Source organism: Globicephala melas, chromosome 6 (genome assembly GCF_963455315.2).
Source record: "Globicephala melas chromosome 6, mGloMel1.2, whole genome shotgun sequence".
NCBI lineage: Eukaryota > Metazoa > Chordata > Mammalia > Artiodactyla > Delphinidae > Globicephala > Globicephala melas.
Window position 1 is genome coordinate 25,909,533 of NC_083319.1, and position 16,412 is coordinate 25,925,944.

Sequence of the window (16,412 nt, forward strand, 5' to 3'; positions counted from 1 at the left end):
AATAAAAGCAGAGGTTCTAGACTCAAGCATATCTTGATTCCGGACAGAGTTACTTCTACTCTTTCCTGGCTAAGTGCCCTGGGGGGTGGGGCTTCTCCCCTCTAACCATTTTCTTTTCCAGGAGCATCAGCCTTCTACGACCATTTACGGAGCATCATTCAATATCTAACTGCATCCTCACCATCACCCATGACGTTTGACACCTCTTTTATTACCAGTTCACAGAAGAGTAAACTGAGGCTCAGACAGTTGAAGTCAAGTGCCCATACAGCTAGTTGATGAAAGAACCCGGATTTAAACCCAAGAAGTTGGGACTTCCCTGGTGGTGCAGTGGATAAGAATCCACCTGCCAATGCAGGGGACACGGGTTCGATCCCTGGCCCGAGAAGATCCCACATGCCGCGGAGCAACTAAGCCTGTGCGCCACAACTACTGAGCCTGCGCTCTAGAGCCCGCGAGCCACAACTACGGAAGCCCATGCGCCTAGAGCCCATGCCCCACAACAAGAGAAGCCACCGCCATGAGAAGCCCGCGCACCGCAACGAAGAGCAGCCCCCGCTCGCCACAACTAGAGAAAGCCCGCGCGCAGCAATGAAGACCCAGCGCAGCCAAAAATAAATCAAATTAAACCCAAGAAGTCTGGATCCGGAGCCTATGGTCTTTACAACTACACACTATGACGTCTCACCAGTACGAAATTGGACAATAACCCCTGCATAGTGGGCTTTCTGTGAGAATTGACGGAGCTAGTGTACATAAGGCATCTTGGTGTTTGGAATATAGTGTCCAACAAACGGTACCTAGCCTACAACCCCTACGCCCCTGAGACTTAAAGTGGGTTCTGCTGTTGGAAGGGATTTTTTTCAGACTTCAACGTGAGGTGTGTCCCAGGAAGAGATGGACAACACTGAATAACTGTCCGGTGGAACTCTCCAGCATTCCCTGGAGTTCCCATCAGGGCCTGGGACTCCCCCTACAGAACAGACCCAGCAGAGGTGGCTTGAGCTTTAAGGCAACCTGCTGGCATCAGCTACAGGGGAGCTGGAGCCCAACAACAGCTCTGAGCTGGATGGGGGCTTCAGAGGCTAAGTGGAGGAATCGGGAGGGCTCCCAGGAGGTGGGCTGGGGGTGGGGGGTGGGGGGTCCAGTCTCCTTGGCCCTGTCAGTGGCAATGGCTCTCAAAGTCAACCCGGAGGCAAAAAGAAACTTTCAGTGAGAAACTTTCAAAGGAGACTTGGACCCCAGCTTGGCAATGAATGAGAGGGTACCGCACTCAACCACAAGGAGAGCCGCACTTCACCCCTGTGGGGTCAAGGAAGCAGCAGACGGATGTGGAGGGAGCCTAAAATCAGTTCTAGCACTTACCAAGAAGGAGCTTCTAACCGTTCCAAGATTGTTTCTCCATTTGCAACATGAAGCAAATACCACCAACCTTACAGAGATCAGAGCACCAGATACCTACAGCAAGTATCCAGCACAGGGTAAGGCACATATTTTTATTTAAAAAGAATAATCATCAAAGCTCTTAGTTACTGTGCTAAACTTTATACATGCATTTGATATTCTCATTGGATCCCCGTAACCACTTTGTGAGATAGATCTCGTTATTAGCGCCATTTTGCATATGGGGATACTGAGGCTTTAAGAGTTACAGGATTGCATGTTCCAGGTTGTACAGCTCGGCGGTTGTCAAGCTGGGATTTGAATCCAGGCAGTGAGATCTCAGAGCCTCCATCTGAACTGGTTCCATTCTCCCTGCCCTTTCTCAAGAGATCACTCAATCCACCCCCACACCAGTTCAAGATAACCAAGTCATTCATGGTAACTGGGACAGTGTGGAGGAATGATTAAGACCATGCATGGGTTTTAGACAATACCAGCTCTTCCTTCCTAGAGGTGATGCAGTCGTATCTCATCGAATCCTTGCAACGGCTCTGTGAGAGATGTAATATATTAACTTCACTGTGCAGACGAGAAAACAGAGGCAGAGCAGTGAAGTGAATCATTCAAGGTTACGGTCAGGCAGTAAGAAGAGAAATGAGAGCCCACTTCAGCCCTAGGTTGGGTTCCAGGGACATAGTTGCTGGATAATAAGTTAGCTCACCTCTGGGAGGCCAGGCAGCCTTGTGTCTGCACAGGAAAACAAAAGTAGATAAATGCAGGAATTCACAGCCCTATAAAACATGAATTAAGATAAAATACGCACCCTTACTACCTAATGAGGGAGGTTTATGAACACAAATGCATGACAATGACTCAGGGGACCATAATTATCTTATCATAAGTTAAAGGCAATCAATTCTTATTTCTAAGTAAATATAATACTTCCTCAATCCTAAAACACACCTTTTTTTTTTTTTTTTTGGTCATTTCTGAAGTCCAGGTGCGGCTACCATGGATGTGCATGTTGAATTTGTGTCTTTCTTTCCCCCCAGAAAAGCTGGAATTGAATGGAGACTGTGTCAGAGAACAGATGTTGCCTTAGAATTGAAGTTCCTGCTTCTTGCCTCTGTCCTAGGTGAAGTCCCCTGCCCCTCCTCCTGCCTTCCTTTCCCTCTCTCCAGTCAAAAGAGGAAAACTGAGCATCCCTTGTTAGGAATAAGAGATAGCCAGCACTCTCTTAGGGGACTCATGGAATAATTAAGTGGTTGGGGAAAGCAAAAATAGAGATCTTCTCTCCCCCAGCCCAGGACACCCCCTATACTCTGATCCCTGATGCAAGGACATGGGAATGGTTGACTGAGCCTGGATCTGCCTGTCCTAGGCTGGAGGAGGATGGTCAGTGGAGAGCAGGTCTTTGTGCAGCTGGGACATGTGAGTCCAGACGCGGCAGACCCCTCAGCAATGCCACAGTAGAACCTGGTGGTAAACCTGAGGCTCTGGGTTCCCAGAATGAATGCTTCTCACTCTGCTGCCTCCGGTTCTTTTCTCTCAATCTCCCTGCCGGGAAGGACCCTCCCACTGGCCCAGGAGAGGTGATGCTGTCCTCCCAGAGGCAGAACAGGCTGTGTGCCCCTGGGCAAGTCACTTACGGCTTCTCTGGAGACTCAAAGGCCCTCAGCCTCATCCCGCCCCAAGCTCCTTCTCTAGATAAACAAGTGGCCTCCTTCAAGGGCCTCCATTCTCAGATGTGGGATTGATAGAGATCATGGGCCCTCAAGGGTCTCCTTCTCTCTCCTGAACTCTTAAAATATAAAAGGTGGCGGTCCAGTGGTTAGGACTCCACATTTTCACTGCTGAGGGCGTGGGTTCGATCCTTGGTCAGGGAACTAGGATCCCACAAGCTGAGGCACAGCCAAAAACAAACAAAAAAACCCAAAACACAAAATATAAAAGGAAGAAAAACCTCAAACAAAGTACCCAGTCAGAAATCAGAAGTGCTGGGTTCAGCTCTGACCCTCATCCTTCCTTGTCCGTGAAATGGGCACAGCCCTTTCCTATCTCTGAACCTGGTATCCCACTTCCTTTCCACCCTGGCCTCTGAGGCCTATAGGCGAGACTCCATAGTTCCTGGCAGGCTCCGCCTGGGCAGGGACTTCTGGTAAAGCCCCTGCACTGTAAGTTTTGAGGGGGCAGCCTCTGGCCTGCCTTGTTAATGTCTGTTGAGTTGAATCACTCAGAAGCCTCGCTCTGGACTCCTTTTAAATGGCAGACCCCAAAGACAGGTACAACTTTCGTTTACGCCTCTTAAGTAAACTTTAGCCTAAGGACCTCTGCCTCTATCCCTGCGTGCAGAAAGAGGAAACAGAGCCAAGCCTCAGCCCAAGATATGTGGGAGGGGGTGTGGGAGAGCAGGGAAGGGAGAGCAAGGGGCTGGCTGAAGTCCTCAAGATGGCCCAAGGATAAGTCTCATCAAGGCAAACGGCTGGCAGTGCCCAAACTAGCTGGCAGTCACTGAACCCCACCAGTGCTCAGCACACATCTCCCCAGGGCAGTGGGTGCTGGGTGAGAGCCAGACTGCTGGATTCGTGATCCCAGCTCTGCCGCCTATAACTTTTCTGACCTTGGGCCACGACTTAACCTACCTGTAAAATGGGAGGAAGTAGTACCTGCCTTCTAGAGCCATGGAATGATGAGAGCAGTGCTAGCACAGAGCTAATTCTATGGTATTTTTCACTGCTATTACCTGCCCCGAGGCTCACACACATTATTATCTCATAGGATCTTCAGGACAAGCCTGGGAAGAAATAATTGTTTTCTATATGAAGAACCTGAGGCTCAAGTCACACTGGTGGTTTGTAGCAGGGCAGGGATCAAAGGCTCCCTTGTTCTTTGTAACTTTAAGTTCCACCATACCAGGTCCCCTCCCCGAGGGAGGGATAGAAAAGTACAAGGTTGTGGGAAAAGGGAAAGAAAAATGATGAAGGGAAATCAGTGCCACCGGGAAAGGCTCAAGGTGGGAGAGGCTGGCTGGTGGGACAGGTAGACGGAGCATCTTTTCCCGCCATGAGTGCTGCCTCCCAGGAAGGATGCTGGCTGCAGGCTGAGGGCCTCTGGGCACTACAGGTCTTTCCCAGCAAGGCTGCAGCCTCTGAGGCTCCAGAGAAATCCTACTGCAGACCACACCACAGATCACCAGCCACAAGGGAGGAAGGAGAAAAGGAGGAAGGAATAAGGACGGGCCAGCCCGGGCGGCCCTGGGTCCATTCCCTGTGCAGGCCCTGGAGCTCAAGGACAGCCCCAGGCTCCTTGGGTCCCAGACACTTCATTCTGGCTAAGGGAATGGGGAGGCTGGGCCCAGAGGGGGCAGAGTCACGTGGGCGGTGGACAGGCTGCATCCCTACCCATCCCAGCAGGCAGCAGGCAGGCCAGTGGGGAGGTGGGCAGGAGCCCAGAGGGCCAGCAGCTGTGACCACAAGCCAGCCATCTTTCTGCCCACAGGGGTTGGCAAAGGGCAACCAGACTGCCTTCTCAGACTGGAAAGAGAAGGAGTCTCTTCAGGTCGGAGAAATTCCTGCCTGTGCCACTTTCCTATTCCCAGACTCGCCAAATATTAGAGCAGGAAGGGGCTTCCCAAGGTCAGCCAACGGGACATTCTCATTCTGCAGTGGAGGACAGTAAGGTCACCCAGATTCTGAAGGTGTAAATGACACCAGAACTTGGGTGCTCCAACATCAACACCCAGTCCCATGGTCTTAGGGGAAGTAGATGAGACTCAAGTCAGGCCTCCACGGTTCTGGCTCTGCTCCCAGCTAGCAATCTTCTAGATGCGTCCTTCAGCGTGTAGATTCTATAGTTCTGAGATAGAGAGTGGCGGGCACGCACCAGGTGTGTGTTTGTGTCTATTCATTCAGCAAATATTTATCGAGGGCCTTGGGCTAGGCTCCACTTCAGGCCCTGGAGATAAAGCAGTTCCCAAAACAGATGAAGCCCTTCCTCTCGGGGGGCTGACATTCCACTGAAGAGACTGTGGAAGTCCATGTAGAAGGACCCTTGTGTATCATCTGTGCCCAGACTCTGGTGGGTGGGGAATGTCCCGTCCACACCGCTGAGCACCACACCCTTCTCTGGGCCTCCTTGTGCATCACAGGGGATCTCAGACAAATATCACGAAAGTATTTCCTAAGCCACCACCCTGCACCCAGGTCCTCTGCCCCCACCACGCCCAGGGTGCTTCAGCTGACACTCTTTGCCCTGCCTTGAAATCACCGATTTTGTTCGCTGACTGTCTGAACAACCTGAAGTGGGCCTGCCTCGTGACGTCTTCTCTGGTCCCCAGCGCCTGGGAGACGGGAGCTCCCTGGAACCTCTTGATGAATAAAAGTCTGATTGAATGAAGCCATTGATTCTGAGCTCCGATCACCCGTCTGTAAAGCAGAGGCGATCCCTATCTGGACGACTCCTGATTGCCCCACAGCTCAGATGAGACGGGAGATGAAAGGACCTTGGAACCAGCAAGCTGTTCTCCCAGCAATAGTTCTTATTATCCCCCATAAAAAAGGGCACCAGTTAAGTGCCTCTCTCTGGGAAAGGCGGCAATCCTGGAGCTGGCAGGGAGCGTGTGCTGGTGCAGGAATATGTGTGTGCACGAGGCCCAGAGATGCTGCGAGGAGAACCGGCTGCCGGGTCAGCAGGGCCCAGCTAAGTCAGCTCACGGCAGAGAGCAAAGGGGAGGAAGGGAAAGGGAGAAGGCACCCGAGTCCCCATGTCCATCCATCCGTCTGTCTGTCTACTGCAGCCAGGAACCTCCAGGCAGGACGGAAGCACTGCCCGGCCGTAAATGACTGCTGGCTCCAGGCTGGCCACCCGCCCTGACTGCCCTCACGGAAGGGCCGGACTTTACCCAGCAAATCGGGAAGGAACTGGAACCTCTGAACTTGGGACTTGGGCTGCGTCGATAAGGCCAGTGGACAAACAGAGGGCAGGGGTTGAGGCTCCCCTTTACACACACAGAAGCCCGGCTCCAGGCTGATACTGCCGAGATCTTTGCCCTTTAGTTCAGACAGGAAATCTTAAAATGGAAAATGAGCTGCGTAAGGAAGGGGCGCGGCCACCAGCTCACAGGGAAGACAGAGCAGGTTGTTCCCAATACAGCTTTGAACGGGAAGGGACCCAGCCAAGCCAGGGGTGTCTGGGCAACAGAGAAGGCGGCTGGGCAGGTGAGAGCCGCATGAGACTGCGTTCCTGGTGTGAACGAGGCAGCTGGAGGGCCGGGGAGAAGCAGAGGCCTCATCTGAGCCACAATACACCATCTCTTCCTCGTGGGATTGAGCCCACCCGTAGGAACCTCAGCTTCTCCATCCATAAACAGGGCTAGCAATACCATCTCCCTCAGAGAGCACACGAGAGGATCCGAATGAAGGCACGAGTGTGCCCTGCAAAATGCAAAGGGCTTCACAAGCAACCCCGCATCCTGGTCGAGCCCTCCCACGCCGCACTCCCCAGCCCCCAGAGGTATTTCACAATCAAGAGGAGAAATCCAAAATAACATCTCCTGCCCCCACGTCACCCCCATACACCCTCGGGCTAGCAGTTCAAAGAAAAGAACATTGGGAGAAGATACATAATTAGAGAACCCCAGCAGTCTCCCTGCTGAGGTTTCCAAGTAACTATTCACCTGTAAATTACTCCTCTCACCTTACTTCCATCTCCAGATCCTTTTGACAAGGTAAATTCATTTACCTACATCTGTAACCATCCTGCTTTGGTAAACATTCCAACAAGCTTGGATGGCCCATTAAAGAGACAAAAAGTTGAAGAAGTAAGGCAGGCAGGAGGGAAAGAGAAATTCACTCGTGGTCATTACTGGCACTTACAGAATTACCCTTGGAGAGTAATTAATGAGGAACCAAAGCCAAGGCAAACCTCACCCCCTGCCCAAAGGGAGCCCGTCACAGCAGGGTGGGAGCTGCCGGAGGCCCTTGTTCCACATGGCCCATACCTCCCACCAGCAGTAGGGGCTGAGGGGGGATGACAGGACGGTTCTGGGCAGTGCTGTGGGCTGCACTTTCACTTCCAGGAAGAACCCTCCTGATCCAATGAAGTCACTCCCTCTCATTCACAGACCCCCCCCCCCAGCCCTACCAGACCACGCCCCACCAGGACCTGGACATTTCCGGACCTGGCGCATCTTAGGCACATCCATGGCTAGCTGATGAACGAATGAATCAATGCACCGTTCATTCCGGTGTCTTAAAGCCTGTCAGGTGTGTCCAATCCACAGCCACCCCTCGGATTAAGGCCACCATTGTCGCTTGCCTGGACCAGGGCCTCAGATTACTCTCTCTGCTTTCAGTCTCTCCTCCTCTCAGCCTCCACACAGACTTATCTCCTTAAAAAGCAAATGGTAAAAGCAAGCAAGGTAACACTTCAGCTTTGACCACCAAGGAGAAAGTCATGGTTAAGACAGGGACCCCTGGGGAATTCCCTGGCAGTCCAGGGCTTAGGACTCAGCACTTCCCCTGCTGGGGCCTGGGTTCAATCCCTTGTCAGGGAACTAAGATCCCACAAGCCGCAGGGCCAAAAAAAAAGAGACAGGGACCCCTGGAGTCAGACATCCTGGGTTTGAAATCTGGGTCCAAACAGACCACCTGTGTGGCCTTGGGTAAGTTACTTAACATCTCTGAATCTTAGCTTCTTCATCTATGAAAAGAAAATAATAACGGTATCTACCTCTTTACAGGTGTTATCGTTTCCGGTATGAGTTAATGAAGTAATGCCAAACGCTTATAAACATTAGCTACCAGCAGCAGCATAATTATTACTGTCATCATCATCATCATTGCTTAAAACGCCTTCACTGTCTTCCCATTGTCCTTGAATTAAAAGCCAAGCTCTTTAGCGCAGCTCGTGAAACCTGAGCCTGCTGGCTTCCCACCCTCAGTTCTCACCCCTTCCCCACTCTCCCTAGTCCAGCCACAAAACGCCTTGTCATTTCCCAAATGCTCCTCTCTCCATCCACCTCAGCTCCCTGCCTCAGGCCACTTTCTCTGCCTCTCAGAACCCAGAGATGCACACCCAGCAGACCCGAGAAGTGCCCACTAAGGGGCTCCGTCCTTAGAGACTTAACCCTGGTTTGGGCAGAAGCGTGTGTGAAGCTCAGAGCTGGACCTAGCGAACAGACTATCCAAGTTTGTTGTCTTCTCAAAAGAGCTTCCTAGTTGTTTTGAAACATCCAACAATTCTACGGAAAAGAGAAGTTAGGTATGACTGCCCCCACTTTAACACGAAGGACCCATGGTCCACACAAGGCCAGTGCCTTGCCTCTGGTCACCACTTAGCAGCTACAGGAACAGAATCTTAAGTCATCCAAGACAGCAGAACAGGAGGAAAGAACACCCACCTGAAGGTGGACCTGAGCTTGCATCCCCAGTCAAGACGTTGGGCAAATTTTCACCCCTCTAAGCTCCCAAGTTCTTCATCTGTAAAGCGGAGGAAAGAATGACTTTCTTGCGAAGTGCTTTGGGAAGATGAGTTGAGACACCTGCTGTAGGAGCAAGTGCTCGGCCCCTGCCTGGCCTTGGAAACAAGGGCATCGGGATGGGAGGAGAGGGAGGCTGCACAGAGGCAGGTGTGCAGGGATGTGGAAGCGGCACAGGAAGGCAGGAGTGGGCAGCCTCTGCCTCCACCCCGGGGCTCCGGGACTTCCACAGCCTTCACTCCTACAGGCCAAGGGCAAATTGCATCCTCAGCGGAAAGGCACAGGGCAGTGAAGACCAGAAGTGCAGGCAAGATGGGAGCTGGAGACACAGGTCTGGGGGAGCCAGCAACCACGAGGAAGCCACAGGGACAGGACTGGGTGCAACTTCCTAGGGAGAAAGCTGAGGGTGGTACCAGAGGTGCACCTGGGACCAGGAGGCAGGGGAAGAGACTTGGAAAGGGCAGGGACCTAAAAGATACAACAGTGATTATAGAATGGTCACCCCAACCATCAGCCCAGAAAGAGCAGCTCTATTTATTCAACATTTTCCTCCAAGTGTTTTTTTTTTAACATATTTATTTATTTATTTATTTTTGGCTGCGTTGGGTCTTCGTTGCTGTGTGAGGGCTTTCTCTAGTTGTGGTGAGCAGGGGCTACTCTTCGTTGCGCGGGCTTCTCATTGCGGTGGCTTCTCTTGTTGTGGAGCATGGGCTCTAGGCGCGCGGGCTTCAGTAGTTGTGGCTCGCGGGCTCAGTAGTTGTGGCACGTGGGTTGTAGAGTGCAGGCTCAGTAGTTGTGGCACACGGGCGTAGTTGCTCCGCGGCATGTGGGATCGTCCCAGACCAAGGCTCGAACCCGTGTCCCCCGCATTGGCAGGCGGGTTCTTAACCACTGGGCCACCAGGGAAGCCCTCCAAGTGGTTTTGTGTGTGTGTGTGTGTGCGTGTGTGTGTGTGCACGCGCGCTCGTGTGTGTGTTTTGGGGGGTTTTTGGTCGCCCTGCATGGTTTGTAGGATCTTAGTGCCCCGACCAGGGATTGAACCCGGGCCCTCAGCAGCGAAAACACTGAGTCCTAACCACTGGACCACCAGAGAATTCCCCTCCAAGTGTTTTCTAAGAGATTTTTATATATTTCACTAAAAGAACAAATGATCCCACCCATGCTACAAGTCATGTTAGGGGAAAGTAAAACAAGTTGTCTTCCCTGTCCAACTAGGACATGGACTTCTCAGGGACAAGATATAGATCCAGAGCCTGGCCCAGGGCAGCCTCAATAGAGATAGTGAATGGCTGAAGAAATGAAAGAAGAGGGAACACTAAGATCAGAAAGTGAAATATCTAGATAGCCCTTAAATTCATATTTTCTTAAGATGAATAATATTATAGTTATATAATAATAATAATCTGATTATTATTATTTAACCTTATTTTCCAAATGACAAAGTAAGCTGTTCTATGAGTAGAAAAACTGTTTTGAGTAAACTCAACTGAATTAACTCCTGCCTCCCACACTTACTTCTCTGAGCCTCAGTTATCTCGTCTGTTAAATAAACATTATTTTGTATTTGGAATCAGCATTGGGAGGAGTCAAGATAATGTATATAAAGTGCCACCCATATGGTTTTCACTTAATACATGAAAACTTGCCTTGCAGACCATAAAGCAAGTCCAACAGAATTCAGAAGCACAGCATGTATGCTGCTTTCTCTGACCACAAAGCAATTCAGTTGGAAATAAATAATGAACAGATAACAGAGAGCCTTACGGTTTTGGAAATTTATGAGCACACTTCTACAGAAGTCAAAGATCAAAGAAAGAATTAAAGTGGAATGTGAACATAGATAGAACTGGATGTCAATGAAAATGTTACATATCAAAATAGATTGGGACTTCCCTGGTGGTCCAGTGGTTAAGACTCCACGCTCCCAATGCAGGGGGCCCGGGTTCGATCCCTGGTCAGGGAACTAGATCCCGCATGCATGCCGCAGTTAAGAGCCCACATGCCAAAACTAAAAAAAAGATCCCACGTGCCGCAACTAAGACCCGGCGCAGCCAAATAAATAAAAATATTTTTAGAAAAACAAAAACCAAAATGGATTGAACACAGCTAAATCAACACTCAGGGAGGAATACGTAGCCTTAAATGATTAGATTAGAAAAGAAGAAAGGGTGAAATACCGTGAGCTAAATATGCAACTTAAGGAATTAAAAAGAATTACAGCATAAACCCAAGGAGAGCAGACCATAAGAAAGAAATAAAAATGAGAGCAGGGGCTTCCCTGGTGGCGCAGTGGTTGAGAGTCCGCCTGCCGATGCAGGGGACGCGGGTTCGTGACCCGGTCCGGGAAGATCCCACATGCCGCGGAGCGGCTGGTCCCGTGAGCCATGGCCGCTGAGCCTGCGCGTCTGGACCCTGTGCTCCGCAACGGCAGAGGCCACAACAGTGAGAGGCCCGCGTACCGCAAAAACAAACAAACAAACAAAAAAAAGAGAGCAGAAATTAATGAAATGGAAGATAAAAATAAGATAGCTTTAACAAAGTCAAAAGTTGGTTCTTTATGAAGTCTAATAAAATTGAGAAACTTTCAGTGAGAACAATCAAGAAAACAATGACAGGGTTCAAATAAATAATATTAGGAATAATAAAAGGGGAAAAGTTATAGATAGGCAGAGATTAAAAAGATGAGAAATACTACGAACAACTTTCTGCCAATAAATGTAAAACTTAGATAAAATAGAAAGATGCCTAGAAAAGTATGTGACGAAAATGGACTAAAAGAAATTAGAAAACCTAGCTTTTCCTTCAACTGTTAAAGAAATTAAATCTATTATTTAAAACCACCCCATAAAGAACTCACAGGCCCACTGGTTACAAAAACAAGTTCCAACTAAATGTCAAGAACAGGTAACTACAGATAATTCAAACTCTTGCAGAAAACTGAAAGAGGGGAATGATTTCTCCATTCATTTGATGAGGAAAGTACAGCTTTGATATCAAAATTAGGCAGAAATAATATAAAAAAGGAAAATCACCAGCCAATAAAAATCACAATCCGTATGAACCTAGATGCAAAGTCCCTGAACAATATATTAGCAAATCAAATCCAGAAACTATAAGGGATGATTATACACATGACCAAATGTGGTTTAACCAAGAAATGCCATGTTGACTTAAATGAGATATTTATTTATGCAATTCATCATCATAACATCTTAAGTGAGAGAAATCACAAGGTAATATGAGTAGACACACAAAAAGCTCTCTAAAAATTCAACACTAGTAAGTGTTTGAAAAAAAAAATTTAGCAAACTAGAAATAGAAAGAAATTACCTTAACTTTAAAGATGATATTTACAAAAATCCAAAGTAAATATCATACTTGATGGTGAATTATTAAAAGAATTTCCTTTACAGTCAGCAAAGAAGCTGCTATCCTGGTTTAAATCTGATTTTTTTTTAGAAGTCCTACCTCATGCAATTAGACAATATAAATAAAAGAAAGGTATAAAAATTTTCTTTATTCCCAAACTATATGATTATCTACCAAAAAAAATCAATGGAAACTATAAATTATTAGAAAGAATAAGAAAATTAGCAAAATTGTTATCAGTAAACAAAACAAAAAATTGCATTTAAAAAAATTATAATTTTATAATCCAACAATCATCAGTTTAAAATGAAATTTAAAAAATACAATTTACCATGGTAACAAATTCTAATAAGAAATGTACAAGACCTTTATGAATACAGCTATAAAACTCGTTAGAAGACATTTTAAAATATTTAAATGGAAAGAGAAAGTGGGATTATGTTCATGGATAGGAAGTTTCAATAGACAGATGTCAAATGTCCCCAAACTGATCTGCAGATTCAATACAATTGAAGTAAAAATACCAGCAGGGTTATCCAGGGAACTTGAACATCTCATTTGAAATGTATGACCAAGAGCAAAGGGCCAATGGTAATTCAGACAATTACCATTGTAACTGAAGAATAACAAATAACAAAACTTGCCCTTCCAAATATCAGAACTTATTATAAAATTATAAAAGTTGATAGGATACTACTGATATATGGAGAGACATATATGCCAATTGGGAGAGGACTGAGCCTAGAAACTGACCCATGCATTTATAGATAATAGGAAAGAATTTCAATGAAGGTCAGCAGATAGAGATGGACTATTCAGTAAATGGTTATGGAGCAATCAGTTATGCATATGGAAGATATAACACAAATGTTGACCCCCACCTCACCCTTACCAAAAAATCAGTTTCAGGTATTTTAGTAACGAAAATGAAAAGCAAAACTGTAAAATTTTTTGAAAAAATATGTAGAATGTATTGATGGTTTCAAGGTAGAGAGGGAGTTCTTAATCAAACACTAAAAAAGCATTAGCCTTTATCAAATTGATAAGTTCAACAACTTCTGTTCATCAAAATACAGAAAAGTGAAAGTGCAAAAACTGGAGAAAATATTTACACCACCAGTCAAGGAATGGTACTTAGAGCATATAAAGAATTCTTACTGAAGGAAGGAAGGAAGGAAGGAAGGAAGGAAGAGGGGGGAGGGAAGGAGGGAGGGAGGAAGGAGGGAAAGAAGGAAGAAAATGAACAAAAGATGTTAATTGACATTTTGAAAAAGAGGAAAACTTGAATGGCAAAATTTTTAAAATTTAAAATGTGGTCAACCTGATTAGAAATCAAGAAAATTCAAATCACAATGTGATATTTTCATCCTCCAGAGTGGCAAACATTGAAAAGTCTGACAATACCCCCAGCAGAGCCAAGTATCTGGAGCACTAAACTGGGCAATAACTTTGGAAAATGATTTGCCATTTTTCAGTATGTTTCAATATGTTTGGGAATGCACATACCCTATGACCCAGCATAGATGTATGTCCTAAATTAAGGATTCTTACACACGTGAGGCAGGAGACAGGCCTAAGGAGGTTCATAAAAGCATTGTTTGATTTGTCTGGTTTTCTTTGTTTGGGGCTGCACCATGCAGCTTACGGGATCTTAGTTCCCTGACCAGGGATTGAACCCGGGCCACGGCAGCGAAAGAGCCAAGTCCCAACCACTGGACTAACAGGGAGTTCCCAGAAGCATTGTTTGAAATAGCCAAACACCAGAAACAACCCAAATGGCCATCTGCAGGATAATGGAAAAATCTCGTAATGTGTGATACACTCATACATATACAGTAGTAAAAATGAATGAACTAGAAATAAACTCATTGTCATGGTTGACTATCACAAACTTATAAGGAATCAAATATAAAAGCAATGGTTTCCTAACTATTCTTTGTGTCTTGACTCACACAGAAAATGACAATACTTCTACTGTCCTCATAGCACACAAGGATCAACTTGAAGTCTGTGGTGATCCACCCAGAGTCACCAGATGACCAGTCCCCATAGATTTCTTGGCATTGTTAACATTCATTATGGCATTGTTAACATTCATTATGACATTGTTAACATTCTAACATTCATTATGCTGGCATTTACACAAATCAAAAACATGAAAAATGTAACACTATATTGTTTATTGACACCTGAATATGTGAAAAACATTAAAGAAAAGAAAGGGAATAATGAACAAACTTACCTCTGGGGTAAGGGATGATGGGAAAGGGCATGCAGTGCATTCTGCCGTGTGTCAGAAATATTTCCTTACAACTGTGGGATACAAAGCTATATGTATCATATGGACTTAACTATTTAAAAGAAGCATTAAAGAAAACCCCAAAACCAGAAGAAAATGTATCGAGGTATTAACCATGTTTATCTTTGAATGACAGATGTCTCTCTCTCTCTTTTTTTTTTTTTTGGTAGTTCCTAATTTTCTACAATGAACATGTATGCCTTTTATAATCAAGGAAAGAAAGAAAAAATACTTTGTTTCACAAGACAGACCCCCTAATTGTGAGGATAAACACCAGGCAGCTGAAAGGAGAAGGAAGAAAAAATAACCCACTAGGTATAAAAATAACTTTCCCTGGGTTGGCTCGTCTAGCAGTAAGCTACAATCTCAGGAACTCTTTCTCCCCTGAGCTTTTCTGGGTCCTACGCAACAAAATAAGGCAAAATGTGCCTGTTGAATTATGCTGTTCTCAGTCAGGTAGAAAAGAGAAACCTTTTGTGCATTTAAGGAAAAAAGCACACTGGTCCTCCCAGGTCTTATTTTTAGCTTTACTGTAATTCAGTCTCCTAAGATGTTCTGCAGCCAAGTGAACTCAGAAAGTTTGTTTTTCCTTCTTGAAGCGTCATCTGTTGCTCTGTAGTTTGTGGAGGTGAGTGCCATGCGGTCTCACTGCAGGCAGGGACTTCCCTTGAGATTAGCGTGTATCCTGGCATTCATCTGATTTGGACTCAGCCCCTCACTGGCCGCAGCAGTTGCTAAATTATTTCCCCGGGGGGAGACTACGAACTTGGGGCAGTGAGGGGATCAGAGTAGCAGTGAGGTTCAGCTGGGCTTGTGGTCCCCCGATGCAGACGTCGAAACTGAGACACCAAGAGGTGAATGACCTGCCTTTTGTCACTGGTGGGGAACCAGGTATGGAACCAAATGCCACAGGCTGTGACCAGCTTGGCCTCACGCCTTGCCCTGCCACCCACGGACGCTGTCTTTTGGCCCCTCGGTGACATGCCACCTACCCGGATGCCAAGAGCTGGTTCTAGAGTTCCACCCAGGAGCCCTTAATAATCTTCTCGTGGGCAACGTATGGAGAGAGGAGGAAGAGATGGAAAGGAGAAAAGAGAGACGAGAAGAGATTCATCTCCTTAATAACAGCTAATGCTCTCCACGTGTCAGACTTTATCTCAGACAATTCACCCTATAGTAACTCATTTAATCCTCAAAGCCAACACAATGGATTCAGTAATGGTTTTTTGTTTGTTTTTGCCTGTTTTTCAGAGGACAAAACTGAGCTTCACAAAGGTTAAGCGTCTTGCCCACAGTCACATGCTATTAAGGGCTGGAATTGGACTTGACCCTAATAATATGGATTTGGAGCTTGAATCTGAACTATTATTCATCCTACTGACCCCGCACCAAGCACCCATCACAGGTGCCTAAGGAGTTGCGTTTTTCCTCCAAAACAGAAAAAAAGCTACATGTGGCTCGGCTGCCCGGAAACATTCAGGGGCTCCCTGATTTCCTGAACTTGTTTTTCAGGATTCCACATCTACCTCTACAATCTCTCCCCAGGATGACCCCTCCCTATCTACCCAAATCCCAGGTCTGTGCAGAATGCCTGGTCCCCACCTCGGGCCTCCACCCCTCCAGGTTCAAGGCTGTCTCTGTTTTTTTTTTTTTTGGTTTTTTTGGTTTTTTGTTTTTGCTGTACGCGGGCCTCTCACTGCTGTGGCCTCTCCCGTTGTGGAGCACAGGCTCCGGACGCACAAGCTCAGCGGCCATGGCCCACGGGCCCAGCCGCTCCGCGGCACGTGGGAGCCCCCCGGACCGGGGCACGAACCCGCGTCTCCTGCATCGGCAGGTGGACTCCCAACCACTGCGCCACCAGGGAAGCCCCTGTCTCTGGTTTTA